This window comes from Phaethon aethereus, assembly GCF_964289735.1.
Source record: "Phaethon aethereus genome assembly, chromosome: 15".
NCBI lineage: Eukaryota > Metazoa > Chordata > Aves > Phaethontiformes > Phaethontidae > Phaethon > Phaethon aethereus.
In genome coordinates this window covers 15,973,128-15,986,916 of record NC_138591.1, presented here as the reverse complement: position 1 = coordinate 15,986,916, position 13,789 = coordinate 15,973,128, and the positions used below count along the sequence as shown (strand labels likewise).

The window sequence follows — 13,789 nt, the reverse complement described above, 5'->3', positions numbered from 1 at the left end:
GTGTAATATTGCATCTATCAACAGCAAACAGCTGTTTATCTTACTCCTATTAGTCAATTTGGTATCAGGGCAACTAGCACACTCTTCCAAAAAGAAATATGAGTAAGAGACAGCAAGGGTGTTGTTCTGCGATACAGCAGGATTAAGAAGGGATATTGCCTCATTTTCTCACAAACAGAAGTTTCTATGACAAGAGAATAATGAAATGGTTTGAGTTCGAAAGAATTAGATTACATAAACCTGACCTATAAACTGAGAGAGCCCTAAGTAACATTCGTAAATGTTTCAGCCCAAACATGAAAGAATAACATGCAACATATTTGCCCAGATGTTTATTGCCCTGTTTCGACTCTCGAGGATACTCACTGCTGTTATCTACACTCATGGGCAGTGCTGTAGTAGTGACTGCAGCTCAAAACTGTGGTGTGGCTCTGTCCTCTACTTCCTTGGATGAACAACTGGCTGAAGGGTCAGGCTCAAAGAGTTCTAGTCAATGGCGTAACAGCAGGCTGGTGGCCAGTAGTGACTGGTGTCATCACTGATGCCCCAGTGGTGTTCCTCAGGGCTCAATTTTAGGGCGAGTTCTCTTGAATGTTTTTATTAATAACCTGGACACAGGAGTTGAACACACACTAATAAAGTTTGCTGATGATACCAAGTTAAGAGGAGATGTTGAGTCCCTCAAGAGTAGAGAGGCCTTAGAGAGAGATCTTGGTAGATTTGAGTGCTGGTAAATCACCATATGAAATGGACAAATGCTGGATTCTGCTCCTGGCACAGTGTAATCCTGGATGTACTTAGAGACTGGATGACAAGAGGCTGCAGTGCAACACTGCAGAAAGGGATCTGGGGGTTTGGTTGATGGCTTCGGGGTTTGGTTGATGGCTTGGGGGTTCAGTTGATGTACATCAGCTGTATACAGGTTTTATCTATTGCCCACCTATGAAACAGTGCTTGAAGCTGGATGCTGCAGACACATGTTGTGTGCTTGAGAAATAAGGAAGTTGAAGAGATGCACATATGTCTCTGTGGGAGGGCACACATTAACATGTCCAGAAGACAAATGAGGGGACACTGCTAGAGGCAGCCTTGTGCACATTCAGAGTGACAGGAGGGCTCTGGGAGGTGAGGGTGGAAGCCATGGGGGCCCAGCTGGTGTTCTTAATCCTGCTGGGGAAAGGGAAAGGAACAGGAGTAAGGAACACCTGTGGCTAGTGTCACAGGGAGTATTTTGGCTTCTCTAACCACAGGGCCCTCTTTGAGGAACAAGGACTGCTGAGAGGAATGGGGTTCATGTCGTCAAATGGGACATGAGTGGTTTTGCCAACGGGATAACCTTGCAAGAAAATCTTCAAACCTGATATGCTGGAGAAGGATTGTCATAATTTGAAGAGCTGTTAGGGCATGGGAGACAGTGAGGAAGTGTCAAGGGTCTGAAGAACATGGCATACAAAGTAAGGCAGAGAGACCTTCACCTTTTCATCTTGTAGAAGAGAAGGTGAAGGTCTTGCTATCTACAGCTACCTAATGGAAGGATATAGAGGAGAGAGACAGATTCTTAGAGCTGAACAGGCGTAGTATTGTTCAACAAACTTGCAACACCAGAAAATCCAGACTGACCTAAGCAAAATGGTGGTCAAACACTGGAAGAGGGACCCAGTGAGGCTGTGGGATCTGTGTCCTTGGAGACATTCAAATCTCTGCTGGACGTGGCCATCAGTAGCTGGATCTAATGGACACGCTTTCAGCAGGGGCTTGGACTAAAGGCTCCAGAGGCCCCTTTCACTCTAAATCATCCTATGATTTTTTTAATTGCACAGTTGCTAGGTCTCGTGTGCTGGGGGAGCAGCTGGAGGGAGGAAGTTAGCTAGAGTAGGAATAACTGGAGTAGAAAGAGAGTTTAACTATAGCTCTGATGAATAGCTCAATGAGACGTGACTTTTGCTGTCCTGTGAAACTTTTTTCCAGTGAGACAAGATGACTGCTTGAATTTCCCGTGTAAGGCATAGGCAATTCTTACTTCTTTTTTGGGCTCTGTTCCTACCTGGAAAGGAACTCTATGTCTAACTCTCATGTCTTATTTCATGGTGTACACTGAATATCTGCTCTGTGCCCTTTTCAAACGCATTTAATATGGGGGAAAGTAAGTCACACATGCAGTGTTTGCATAGTTCTGAGTATGTCCTGTCCTGCCTGCTTTGATTTTGAATTTCACGTGAAACAATAACATCCAGAAGATGCGAGGTATATCTGGATTTTGCATCTTCCTGTGGCTGCCAGAAGCAGAACAGTTGATTCAGGTTATTAATTCAGGAGGCAGTGTCTTTCTGTTCTGTGCTGATGGTGAAGTGATCTCCCATTGCTCTTCTCTCAACACGAGATTCATGAGGCAGTCACTTGGCATCACTTACTTCCACTTACAATCTCTTACAGAATCCTTCCTGTAAAGTAGAGAGCTCCTTCTCTTGAGGGGACCTCAGTCATTCCAGGTGACAGAGGAAGAAGCTCTCCAGAGGATTTTTCTCTTTCCCTATCTTATCTGTTGTCACCTGCTGTCTGTCTTCCTTCCCACCAGCCTGTGTCCTCTGCTCCAGGGGTTTGTCTGGCCTAACTCAGCTTTTGTGATAAAATGTCTCCTTCAGAAGACTCAGCACTTGATTCATTTGGAGACTCCTACCTGGATGGCCTGTATCTGAGGGTCTGTATTCTTATAAATTACCAGCTTTCTCTCATTTTTTGGTCTTCGTCCTGTTTATGATTTTCCTTGCCTGTTCATCAAACTGTTACGTGTGCAGAGAAGGTTCTGTGGGTTTGTATGCACAGCTCAGCTGGGATGCTCCTGTTATGCCAAGGATGTTCCTTGTTAATGCAGAAAGATTTCAGGTTCTGACCTACCTCCTCCTCACTATGTGCAGCATTTGTCAGATGGTGTGTCATCCCTGCTCACCTTGTAGGAAATAATGCTGTGGCATTGTGGCAGCAATATGAGACCTCCTAGGAAAGGAGAGTCTCCTACTTTAGAATAAAATTAAGTCAAAACGGATTTCACTTACACTCCTGTACACACGTTCTCACAAGCATGAGTATGTGCAAGGAGTCCATCCAGCATGCAAGTGCCAGGACACGTGTATTCAGTCAACTTTTCAGGATTCCCTGAAATAATACAGAGGATGCCATCTGTAGAGTCCTCCTTATGTCTTCCAGGCTTTTTGTAGGTTAGCAAAAACGTACTAGGTTTGCACGTTCCTTTTTGTCCTGGCTAGAAGCTGACAGCTTCACACAAGCTGCATGTAGATGGGCACTAGGATCTTGCTGACCCACTAATCTCGGTACCATCAACACCTGCTATTCTAATACACTTTATCCTGCCATTTTTTACCCTGGTGCTTCTACGCCAACCAGTCTATCACGTCCTTGATAGTGTTGTGGACAACGATAGAGTTACTTTTGTGTACTGTGGGCCACTTTGGATCTTTGCTCCTGCCCCACAGATATTATGCTCTATGTCACAGGTGGGATTGTTCTGAAGCTGAACACCACAGACCGTGAAGCTGTTCCTGAACGTAAAGGGGTCATCATTTTCAGGACAACCTCCTTGCAAAGCAAAAGCACTGGTAGTACAGCACCTGGGCAGAGCTGCTCACCTGGACCTTGAGATGGCAAAGCTGCGACTCACCAAAAAATTTCACGTAAGTCAACTTATATCATAGGACTCCTACCTCAGAAGGAATCATATCACCTTCATATAATTTTTTTTGTTAACAAAAGGATGCTGCAGACAATTCTGAATGAATGAAACAAACTAAATACTTTTCTGACAGTGAGGTAAAGAAGCTTTACCTCAACCTGCAATGAATCTCAGGGCTCAAATGTTCACAAAACTTGTCCAAGTCAGTCATGATCACCAGGGAAGGCACTGTAAATGAACACGCTATTACCTCTCACCAAGGAGCACTCTGAGTCAGGAATCTCCAGTGCTGACTTTCCTTTGAAATAGGAATTCTGAAAAAAGTCATAGAAATTCAGCTTAGAAGAACTTGAGGCATCATACCACATTTCAGTGAATCCATTATTAAGGAATCCAAAGAACAGTGTGATTAATGACTTCCAGGAGTTTTGAGCTGATTTTGACTGTTTGTTATCTAAGTTAAGAAGTATAAATGTGAAACGAGGGTAACTGCTGTTGTCATAGGTTATTCTGTTGGTATGGCCTTTTTCCTTTGGAGTAAGAAACCTAAGGACTATTCACAACACCCTGAGTGAAAATACATGTCAAAACATCAAGTATTCTTTGTTCAAATCCACTGTAATTTCCTGTGTACAAAAAAGGAACAATTGCAGACTCCAACTTTTCTATGAGAGCGCTCTGGTTAAACTGACCTCAAGAACGTCAAGAAATTACTGACACACACTTCTGTGCTCTTTCCCCACAACATGCAAAGATAATTCTTAGTTGTCTTCTGCTGCATTATTAAAGCCATTCTCAGATTCATTAGCAATTTGGACTGAAATATCAAGGACTTGGACACCATCTGAATGAGATTATGTGCAGGATGATAAAAGAAGCATTTGCTGCTGTTTCTGGAACCACAAAGTTCCATAATTTCAATTATTGTTGTGCTTCTGAGATTAATACAGTCAACAATCCAGTTCTAAAGAGTCAAAATCCACAACTGCACCTCCTACCACCTACATTCACATGCAGCCATGGAGTTTTATGCTAAATACGTATGATTGCAAACTTGTCCACAAATCAGAAAAGTTGATTTTTGGTGCCAGCTCAGTATGCCAACAGTTTCTTATGCCAGATTGTGAGGTTCTACCTCCAGATGAAATAATGATATTGAAATCCCCTTGTGGCTGCATCTCCGGGCTGGTCAGGTCATGAAAAGGACTGTCAAAGATCCAATATTAGTACATATTCTCAAGGCAACACTGAAGAGGTGGCCAGCAGAGAAATTGCTGTTAGAGTTCAAAGCATTTTTAATCCATAAACATGAGCTGTTTGCTTGTAAAGGATCTCTTCTGGGAAAATTATATTGCTATTCCTGAAGGAGATTGCTGAGTCATGTTAACTATGTTATATGCAGCATAGGCAGGAATTGTGTGCCTGAAAATGTTAGTCATGCATTTTGGCTAGTGTCTTGGAAATTATGCCAGCATAAAAACCCCCATAAATGAATATAATACCTGCCAAGCTATGTGATGCTGCCTGCTGAAAGCCCCAGCGTTCCCTAGGCAATGCCCAAAAAGCAGTAGTCCAGAGTCTGTATTGATTTCTGAGAGCCCTTTCAGACAGAAAATTAGTTTCCTAATTGGGGTAAACTCATATTCAGAATGCCTCAGTGTGATTTCATCCTCCTTAAAAACACCTACAGCCTCAGCCTCTGCTCCCTGCTGGAGATGATCTGTGGTTAACTGCTTACCAGCCCTTCTAATAGCAGAACTGCCCTCCTGGCTGATGAGTTCAAGGATCTGACCAAAGCATTCTCATTTGAACTGCCACACTGTGCCATGCTGTCCGTGAGCAAGTAATCAGACTGGACAACAGTGTAGACAGACAAAGAGATCTTGAAAAGGTTTATACTTGTCACGTTCCTCATAATTAAGTGTTGCACATCTGCTCCGATACAGGAATCTGTCTGAGGTATGATGAGATGTCATCTCAAGTCACTCCTCTGTCAATTCAGCCTCTATCTGTCTTAGAAATGCTGATACAAGCAGGTGGAGGCTTTGGGGTTTCTTCTACATCACCTTGATATAACAAAAAATGTTTATGTGCTAGAAACAGTGGAACTGATCAATGCATGGTCCTTTATAACTATTGAGATTATCGGACCTGACTGAGATGAAACCCAGAGCAATGCACTCACAGGACATGCTGGGTGCTGCATTGTTGAGCAGCTGAAAGAGACATCAGTGTCTAAGAAACACTATCCTGGAGAGTGTGCATCCTTCTTATTTCCTCATTGGCATTGCTGCTAGCCCCAGACACTGATGCTATTACTTGAAGAAGAAAGTCTCCTTAACTGCTGAACAACACAGGGAAACCACAAGAGGCTGTGACAGTCAACTAGGCAGATGTCATCCAAGATGGGAGGAACCTTGTATGAGGGCAAAACTTGGTTTTAGGTGGTGTGAATTTTCATGGAGGAAGCCATGGTGTAGGTGTTGTTCCTACTTTGTGCAAAAGTATTTCACTATTCTTCTTGCTCTCCATGCATGCTGCAGCAGCCGGGGGGGATGGGGGAGTTGTCACCCTTGTTCATGTTACCAGCAACAAAAAGTTATGCTCACTTGCCGTTGACAGCCTCAGGTCTGTGTGTCCTGCTTTATGAACATAACACTGGAGATGGAGAGGAGAGCACCTACGTGCAAAGATGGGAATGGGTCCTTCTCCTTGGTTTGTTTTTTGATGATGAAACTCTAAGTCCTCTCTATAAGGTACTGTGTTAGACATAAACAGTGTGTGAGGGACCCAGAACATATCTTCTTAATGGCTGAAAGAACAGGGGCAGGCCCTTGTCACCCTTCCTTGGAAGGGGAGTGGGAATTGCTGTGGAAAGAGTGACCCTAATGGTCCTCTTGCACTTCCCTATTCCTTATCAAGATCTAGTTCTCAGAAAGTTGATGACCATCCATACCCAGTGGCACTCACGATGGTCTGCCACATCAAGGAGAATCTAGTTATTTCTTTACTACTTAATTCCAGAGCTAGTAGCGTGATACTGTGAGTACACTGGCAGCTGCAAGACATGTAATAGATGCTGGTTTTTACAGTGAATGCTCTGTACAGCTAATGGGTGTTTGATTTTCTTACACTACTGATTTTTAAGATGTTCTGTTTACCTATGTAGAATGGCATTTTCTCTGCATTTTTGGTCCTGGCTGCTTTTTTCCTCCTGCTCTGTATTTGCTACCCCTATGTTTCTTGACTCTGGCTGTCACTGCTCTGCTTTTCCAGACTTGCCCGCTATGTTGGAACTGACACCTGGATCTCACTTTAATCTCTCCTCTTCACGTTCAGTGCAAGAGAGAAGAGAGGAAAAATACAAACAGCTACACACTGAGAAATGTTGTGCATCTTGTTTGAGAAAGGCATTAAAGCAAGCTTGAAAGGACCATGTAAATCTCACGCTTTCTCTTCCAGTTGCATTCTGGTGCTTTTAGTCATTTGCTCATCTCTGCTGCTCCAATACTGGGAATTACAAGCCAGAAATATTGGAGTGATCAATAAAAAATGGTGAAAGGAATAAACATTGAGCATGCTGTTGTGGCTGGCATAGGGACTCAGCTCTGAGCAGTCAGCCCATCTGTTGGTTAATGCAGCCTCATAATATCAGACCATCTGCCTGCTCCTCTTGTGCTGCAGTGTAAAAAAACTGGGAGAAGTAGACCACAAAGCTATGAGAGACATTCCTCCAAGACAAAGTAAGCTTGATGATCCTAAAAGCCATCAGAGATACCTAAAACTATCTGTTACCGTAAAACAACTGAGACAGTCAAGATAGATAAAGGGCCAGCACCCAGAAAAGAGACTGCAGTTTGCCAAACATGAGAGACCGTATGATAAACATAGTCACCAGAAACTTTTTAGGTGAGAGAAGAAATGTCAGCTGTTTTGATTTTGTTTATCTTTAGTTCTTCATTGGTTTCTTTACGTTGTAAAGTGAGGTGAAGCTGTGAGCTAAAAAAAATTATTCTCTTCTACATGATGATGTGTTTTCTATGACTTTTTGTGGTTCTGACGTTGAGCTTGGTTCTGAGTTTAATCTTGCATATGGCACTGAGCAGACTGTGGAATACCTCTGTGCCTGTGTTCTTTTTTTCCTGGTGTGAAAACAGTAGAGTAATATAGTGGAAAAAAACCATAAGAAACTCTAAAGCAGGACTATCCCATATGCCTTAATAAATATGTTTGGTCTAAATGGAGCTACAGTGCAGGGTCTGTGAACTTCCATCCTCAGCACTGGGCTGAGACATGAATTATGCTCAGAATCTGTGGCTAGCATTCCCCACAGCAGAGAATCGGTGTTCTCCATGCCTTTGGCATCACCAGCGTGAAAAGACAGATGTTGCTTCCTTTTAGGAATTAGGAATTTAGGTTGAATTCTGCTATTAACCATGGCTTCATCTTTGTATATCTAAATAGCTTTTAAAAATAACTTCAATGATTCATAATAGATGTGTAAGAAAACACAGATAAAATGTTAGTAACACGTTTTTTTCCTGCATGCTTAATCGTAACTCTCCTAATACAAGAGCACAGGTACTTGTCTGTGTGGGTATGTATATACCCTGTTGCAGATATATTAAGAATAATGTAAGCAGAATACGAAGTGTTCAAGAAGACATTGGGAACTGTTTCGGAAAGTGTACAATTCTTGTGGGAGACCCAATTACATTTCTTTTCACTGGATGCAGGTCTCTAAGTGGTTCTTTTAGAAAATCTATCCTCTTTTTTTCTTCTCAGGAACAGCTACCCAGTACACAAAAAAGGAGTTTTGTTTTTTAACGTGGGTGTTACAAGTTTCATTTGTCTCTTTTCCAGCCTGAAATCTGTCCTATGTTGTCCTTCTCACACAAAACATATTCCCTATCTTTGACCATAACTGTCAAAACCTCCTCTTTATCTCTTTAAATTTTATCATAGCTTTTTTGAGCTGGGGCTGGCAGGGGAGGGATGAGAGGTGCACATAGAGTGCTGCAGGTGGGTACATCATGAATACATGTGGTGGCATGGTGACTTTTTTGTTTTGTTCTTGGTTTCCTACAGTGATCCTAATATTTTTTTTCATCTTTTCTTAATCTCTACAGAGCAGTGAATTAATGTTTTCATAGAAGTGTCTGTCACTGCTCCAAGAACTCTATCCTGAGGGGTAAAATCTAATTCAGAACCCATCACGATATATGTAAAGGTAGGATTACTCTTCATTTTCACCACTTTGCATTTATCAACAGTGAATATTATCTGCCATTTTCAGTCAGTGACTGAGAAAGAAAAATTTGTTTAGATGCCTGTAGTATATCTGGTATCTTTAAAGCTTTCATGCTTCATTTGTCCTTTTAGCTGAACCTTTTAATTTCTTTTAATCAGCTCTTGTTTTTCTTACGTTCCTTTCTTCACAACTTTTTTTTTAACTTTCTGAACTTGCTTCTGCAAGGATGCTGAATTTGTCTATTAGCCACAGATATAAGGTATCTCTTACTAACATTTTGAACCAAGTTCCCCACACCACTCAGGAATAAGTCAAGAGTTACAAGTTTCCCAATTAATTTCTCCATGGTCATAAAGTTTGTCCAAATTTTAGTTTCTGCATCATCCCAAGCATGACATTTTCTCAGTCTATGCCTGGGGTTTTGAAGTCTATTCCTGCTGTTTTGCTTTCTGGCCTTATATCTTCTCTGATATTCTGATATTCTCTCTAGTTTAACCCTGCTACTGTAAGCCGTCCCAGCGGATGATCACTAATACAATTCTGTATTTTTTATCTGAGCATGGAATCCATCCATAGAGATTGTGTTGCTCATTAATGACATTACCTTGTTATTCTGATTCAGATTTAGTACACGACATCTGCTTTGTCTTTCAGTGTAATCAGTACCAAGATGTTATTATCCTACTAATTATCTTTCTCCCATCAAATTTCTGGTACACCTATTATGTCAGTACCCATTAAAATCAGGCATCTAGTTTCTCTTCTCATTAATTGCTGTTGTAGTGCTGGCTCAGAAGCACGTATAGATTTGGCGCAGCTTTCCCTTTTCGCATGCTGTGTTTAGGTGAGACTTTATTTGTTTATTTGCTTTTTGCCATGTGCTGTCTTAGTTCTGCCAGCTACTTTTTAGACAATACAGAATAGCTGTTGCTTCAACTCTACAGATGCATCATTATGAGCTGTGTAGAGGACACGCAGAAGGCATCTCCTACCTCTGCCAGTACACTCCCTAATTTAAAAAGTCCCCGGTAACCTTTTGGACTGTTAAATGCTCACTAGCAATGAGCATTTTCCTTCTGCAAGGTTTGCCTTGCCTCAACCTCCATGGTCTCTAAAAAGTCTTATTTTATGCATGTGGCCTTCCCTATAAATATGTAGAAAGCAATGCAATATAAGTAGCTGCTGATCACCTGCTGCTTTGCCATTCATTGTGGGCATTATTCAATAGGTATCACAGCTGAAGCAAGTCCTACAGAGCATTAGAGTAACTTAGATCAGATTGTAACATACCTGTAAAGAGTTTGTCCTGTGAATCCTGTCCTATGTTGGTGTGGCCATCTCTTAATTTTGAGCCAGTGTTGACCTTTGAGCCTGTTCTTGAAGCAACTTCCCAGCAGGACTCCACAGGCCAGAGCACCTCATTTCAGGATGTGCTGCAGGCACTGCAGGTGTTTGGAAAGTGCCTGAGTCACAGCCCCAGTGAACACCATTCCGACAACTCTTGGGGGCACCACACTTTCTGCAAGTCCTCGCTCTTCCCCAGTGACGTTCTTCCAGCAAAAATGCTGCTTCCAACCGATTCCCACTGTATATAGCCCAGCCTTCACTGACACAAGGAGTTCAGCTGGTCATGACTTCTTATCCTCTGGCTCTCTGTGTCACTGACAGCTGACATTTATGCATTTATAAAAGGATGCATGGTTTCGACTCCCCACACAGTTCTGGGCAGGAGGAGGAACAGACCTGTATATGTAGCTGCAGTGTTAAGCTAGTCAGTGAAGTCATTTATCAGATCATTTGATGGGACATACTGCTAACTTTGGCTTTCCATTTTGGTGCCACAGTTTCCAGACATAATATCTGGCCTTGGTTTCTTCCTTTTGAATGTACCCTCCACAGCCTCTTGGAAGTTCTCTTGGGCACAGATTTGAAGCAATGGGAAAGGGGAGCTAGAAGATGCATGCGAAAGATGTGATGAGAGGAGGAGGGTGATGCAGTGTGTCCCAGCCAGAGTGTTCTGGAAGGGCACTGGATCCGGAAGCTTGACAGAAAGCTGATTTAGCAAGGTTTTCAACAGCCCAAGGGGAGATGAAAGGCTGAAAGCTGCATTCAAAAATGGATCAAGTAGCTGAAAACCGAGTGTACTTTCAGTGTAATGCATAAGTATCCCTCACTAAACAGGTTACCCTTTTCTTCTTCGGACATCAAAGTATTCAGCAGGAACAAGACTTGGATTAAGCTTTGTGGAGAAGATCCCAGGAACAATTCAGAACTGAAAGATCAGGGAAGTCTACTGTGACAGTTTCCTTCCAACTCCTTTTGGAAATACTTGTCATCTTACTACTCACATCTGTAATGAAAATTAGAAAATAACACACTTCATGGGACCAAACAACATCTGCTCTCTGAGAGACCATTAAAAGTCCTGGCCAACAGAATTAGCTATTGCCTTATCATGCTTTATCGATAGTGAATGGAAATCATCATAAGAAATATTTGTGGACACAGAAAAAAAAAATTTCTAGTTATTATCTGCCATCACCAAGCTGATTTTCTTAAGCAGATTTGGCACTAACAACCAGCAATAGCTAATAAATTCAATGTTAGGCTTACAAGGTTCTGACAGATTGTTGGCAGCTGCCTTAAATGCAGGGAAGAGCTCTCTTAGTGTGGGTTGGAAATGCTTATTTATACCGTACTGTGGGTCTGTTTGCCCCAAATTTTGCTGCCTCCTTTTAGTAGATGTCATTGGTGTGATATATGCAATGGGTATAATAACTGATCAGAAAAATAGTATCCAGCTACACTAGAGATCAGTGCAAATGGATTAAAGATAGGAAGCTCAAGCATAAGCTATTACATTTTTACAGTAAGAATAAGAAACATTTTCATTTATGAATGCAAGATTTGTGGTAAGGATGTAGCTAGGACTCACCATAGATCTTTTTATTTTACTGTGAATGTTTCAGTGATTAGCTTTTCTGTGCTAAGAAGGTTTTAAATATTATGCAGAGGTTTTATACTGACTTGCTGTTAATTGGTGAGGACTCTAGAAGAGACTGGCTACACAACTAAACTAAGTTTGTTCTTAGGCTTCCTTTTAGCATGCCTTAAAAGTGGAAGATGATGTACTCAGAAGTAGGCACAGGCTTCGATAGCCTGTGTTTAGCTTGGTTAGATAGAAGTCTTCTTTGGATCAGGGAAAACCAACTGAAAAGAAAACTTTAGAAAGCCTGAGTGTTCAGTTGCAAGTAACAGAACATGTACACCTGGAGACGTTTTAGATTAATTGAAACTTTGAACAACCACATTTTAGTCCAAAAATTCCCATTTACACAATGGACTCTGAAAATTACAATATATTTTTAAAGCTGAGCTCCACCTTTTATATTCAATGTGTTTTATCATATCTTATTTATATCAGAATGATATAAAATGATATGATTTTATCATATCTTATATCAGAAGAAGAATCAAGGATCTGTCCCAGCATTGGGTGAAACTGGGTAGCTGACAAGCCTATGACCATTGAAGTCAATGCTGAATGAGGGGATGAAGAAATTAAAGAAGTAGAAAGTTCTTTCTAACTGGAAAAGAGAAGAAAAGAAGTCAAGAAGTTGAATTCTGCAGTGAAAGTAAGTTGGACATCGTTGACACAATTTTCTCTTCACATGTGATGAAAGTATCTCTGGACAGTACAGGACTGATGGTAAAAAATTCAGATTAACTATGTCGCAGTGTCCAACTTGATGTACAGTTGTTTATGAGTCAGATGGTCAGCACTTTTCATTTCTGACTGAGCATTCCCCTCTTTTGTCTTTCAGAACATGCCTTACAACTCCATGGGAAGACTTCAGAAATAGTTATAAGCTTCTTTATACCACTACACCAAAAGAGCCTTCTTTCTTCAAAAAGGAAAAATAGAATAGTCTAGAAATATACACTGATATTGTGCAGCAACTCTAAAATTCAATTTAAAAAAATTGCTGACAGCATTTCACACAACCAAAAGAAATACTTAAAGTAAAACACTAAATGCTGTTTTGGAAAGTGTGTGGGTGATGCAACCAAGCGTTATGCACCGTAATGAACTTGCAGAAAAAATGGATAAAGCATAAAAACATCCCATTGCCTTTATAACAGGTACATTGTGCTTCTTTTGAGTCTGTCCCCTGAAGGTATCATGCAATGCCCACTGGTCCTTGTACCGGGACAGGCAGTGAACTACCATTCCCCAGGCTGCCTTTTCAGTTCCTCTTACAACTTTATCTATCGTATCTCCTCTCACATGTCTCTCCTTCGGCCTGAAGAGTCTTAGTCTTGTCCTTGTACAGAACCTTCCAAAACTATGATTATCCTTGCTGCTGTTCTGTGAGCTGGACTAAAAAGGACAAAATAGCACACTATATTCGATATAAAGATGAAGCTTTCAGATGTATACAATTCTCATGCAACAGGATACTCTCTGCGCTGTTCTAAAGTCCTTTCCTAATGCTGTCTAACAGATAGTTTGTTTTTTGACCGCTAAGTATTGAGTATTGAGCTAGTGTTTTCATAAGTACGGTTATGCCCCAAGGTCCCATTTTTGTGTGTATGATTTAACTCAGAGCCCATTAATAGCAGTAATCCCAGGATTGTTCTTCCCTTAAGTGCATAATTTATTTAGGTTTACTTACAATGAATTTCACAGAGACTGTCTCTTGTTACTGTTTCTCTCACTGAAATACCCCACTGCTTTATTAATGGTAATTGCCTTTCTCTTTCAATTTGTCCAGCTGATCAGCAATTCAGACAAACTAAGAGCAATTGTTCCTTACACCACTTACTGCCTCTCTGTCAGACCTGATGAA

General features: G+C 41.3%; 1 protein-coding gene across 1 annotated transcript in view; it reads right to left on the bottom strand.

The window, feature by feature from the left end:
- GSG1L (GSG1 like) overlaps nt 1-13,789 on the bottom strand; it is a gene marked incomplete at its 3' end in the record, with an annotated part of 55,988 nt that overhangs the window by 25,343 nt on the left and 16,856 nt on the right. The window lies entirely within an intron of this gene.